Raw genomic sequence first — 3138 nt, 5'->3', positions numbered from 1 at the left:
AACAGTAAAATGTACGGACTACCTATGGTGGGGGCGTTACACTATAATTAAATAAACTACTCACTCATGATGAGTTTAACAAACATACTGTAATTAAAATAAAAGAACATAAAACAGTTTGAAGAAATAAAACAAAGGAACCTGAATAAAGATCTACAGCATTGAACTTTTGGAACTTTAGCTGAGAGTCTTTCTCCTTGATGTTGATGCAGATTCTCTTTAAACGGCTTAGAAAACTAGGGTTTACAAACTTGACTGACTCTAACTTAAACCCAAAAAGCTCCTCCACATGTTTTAGTCTCTTAATATTTATATCAATTGCCTCAGAGTCTTATTTCAAAGTCCCAAGAGCCTTAGAAGTCTATTCGAAACGAGTGAAAGGGAATTGGAGTCGAAATAGAAGTCTTTCTGCTGCAACATATACAGCCCGTGTGGCACTGCATGGCCTTAGGCCGTGTAAGTCTCTAGAAATATTCGAGCTTTGTTCATAAGGGAGACAACAAGTTATATAGGGGGAGGAAGTTCACACAGGGCAATTAACACAACCTGTGTACTGTCATCTCTCCTTAGTTCTCCAGGTTTTTGACTTCCAGAAGCTTACACAGGGCATGAAGATTTACCCGGGGTCTATTACACGACCCATGTACTATGGTTTCTCTATGCCTTCTTCAGTTTCTCTTGGCCAAGGGGTTACACAACCCGTGTACTTTCATGCAGCAACCCTTCTTGCTTTTCCTACTTTCCAAACTTGTCCAATCGACTTCCATTCCTTGGTTCTTTCTTAAACACCTAAAAAGATACAAAAAAAACATGAAATTAAGTAGAGATTAACCAAATTAACAAAAACTAATGAAACTAAGCAAAATGCATGCAATTAACTACTTAAATGCTGTGAAATGTAATGCAACAGGGCCTTAAAATGCCTATATGATACATGTGTATCAAGGAACAACTTACCAACAGAACTAAATAAATTCTTGATATTGATGTCCTGATCCTGAAATGAGAAGGGCAAATGCTTTGTTCGAAGAAAGACTTACTTGTAACTGCTAGCTGCCTTGTGACATTCTGGTTCAATGATTAAGAGTTGTATCAGCTGAACCTCTAGACAACCTCCTGCCTTAATTCAGTTGTGATTTAATGGTTAAGAGTTGTATCAGTTGTACGCAATAGTTTCCTGTTTGGTTTTCCTTATTGCTGGGAAAAGTGTATTACTCAATGCTGTGGTGAATAATCTTCTAAAGTTGAGGCATTGATGCAAGTACTTTCTTGCCATTTACTTTGGATAATCTTCCAATAACAAAGCTACGCGATCATGTTATGTGCCTTCCTGAAGATTCTGAAAATTTTATTTATGATATCATGGGAAAACTCAGGGACAATGCATTCTAAAATGCTTTAGTGGTAAGCAATTCAAACTTGGCAAATGAGGGTAGAAATGTGACTGCAAACTCTGAAATGGAAGAAACATTAAGGAATCATAAGAAGGCGAAGACTGATTAGATGCACATAGATGATGATAACAGAATCTTGGAAGCAGAAGATGTAGTAACCAAACATAAAAAAGTAAAGGTGTTATCACAAGAAGTATGTCTAGATCAAGGAATCTCAGAAGCAATTGGGAAGAGACTCTCCCATTGAATTCTTTAGCCAATTGTAAAAGTTCTAGAAAGAAACTTGGAAAGAATCTTTCATCAAACTTTTCCACTGATGGTCAAATTAGTGCTCAACTTTCAACATCAGCAGCCAAAAAGAACCAATTTGTAGGAGTTGTACGTTCATTGCATGTGAGTTCTACACATATATCATCTAGACAGGATAAGAAAGTTACTGAAACTCCTGATACATGTTCAATTAGAAGTTCTGGTTAGCTAAAGAACCAGAAGAACCATGCCAGTATGGATAATTGATTGCCAAAAACTCAAAAATAGCAAAGTTGACCAAGTCTAATGGATTTGTTTTCATGCAAAAGTTTAATGCCAGTATTAAAATTTTGTATATTAATCAAAATACTTGAATTCTCTAACATTGGTTTAACAATGAGTAAAAGAAATAATATATGTGTGTGCGTGTGTGTGTGGTTGATGATACTAAGGCAAAATTAACTATTTCTCATTAATATTCGTATTAAACTAAATAAGATCAAGAAGAAATTTTGCTTGCCCCTACATATAAATTTTGTTAAAATTATAAATTTTGTTAAAATTATAAATTTTACTTTTTTAAAAAATTTCAAATATTTTTTTATAAAATTCAAAAAACTAATAATAAATGATATATCTAAATATTTGGTAATAAAAATATTTATTTATTTTTCCTGCAACGATCATTAAGTAGTCCCTCCATCGTTGGATGAAGCTTTGGTTGTGTAATAAAGCTTCCAGCACTGAAATTTCATGTAAATTACAATCCGTGGTTAATGTTCAAAGCCGAATACTTCTCTCTCAGCTTACTGAAAGTATTATTCTTGAAAAGTTTAATTACCTAAGAACTGATGAAGTTTGTTCCCGTCAAGTGCTTAATAACCTTATAACTGATGAAGGCCATTCCAATAAAGTGCTTGATGGCTCTTGCCTCAGTAACACAATTGACCAACCATCTATGAGAAATACTAAAGACAATAAAATATTAGCATATTCTCAGGACAAGTCTCCTAGATGTTCTATCTGTGATTCTTCACTCAACTGCCCTATATTGTTTATGATTTTAGCAAGGAATGTTATAGCACAAGCATCTAAGTTGACGAAACGCTTTGCTAGAAACTGTTGTGAAAATCACCCACACAATTTAAAGAGTACAAAAATTTAAGGTGATTCAAAAAGGAAAAATAATTACAACTCTAACACTTAAAACACCCATAAATCACTCACACACAAGTTGCATAGCCACCTCAAATAACATACCCATGCCCATGTACTACACTACTTGCACAGACTCTTCACTCATAAAAGTGATTGGTCTTCAACATATGGCCACTCCACTAATATAGGTCACAAAGTGATACAAGTCCAAATTGGACTTGGACTCATCCACTACACTACCAATTTTATATTAGCAACTGTCAATAGCTGCAGATCCTTTTTTTTTTATTATTGAACTTCCTAATTATATTAGGCTTAAAGCATCCTAATTAACTTA

The sequence above is a fragment of the Hevea brasiliensis genome, chromosome 1 (genome assembly GCF_030052815.1).
Source record: "Hevea brasiliensis isolate MT/VB/25A 57/8 chromosome 1, ASM3005281v1, whole genome shotgun sequence".
NCBI classification, from domain to species: domain Eukaryota; kingdom Viridiplantae; phylum Streptophyta; class Magnoliopsida; order Malpighiales; family Euphorbiaceae; genus Hevea; species Hevea brasiliensis.
Note: the sequence above shows the minus strand (reverse complement) of the source record.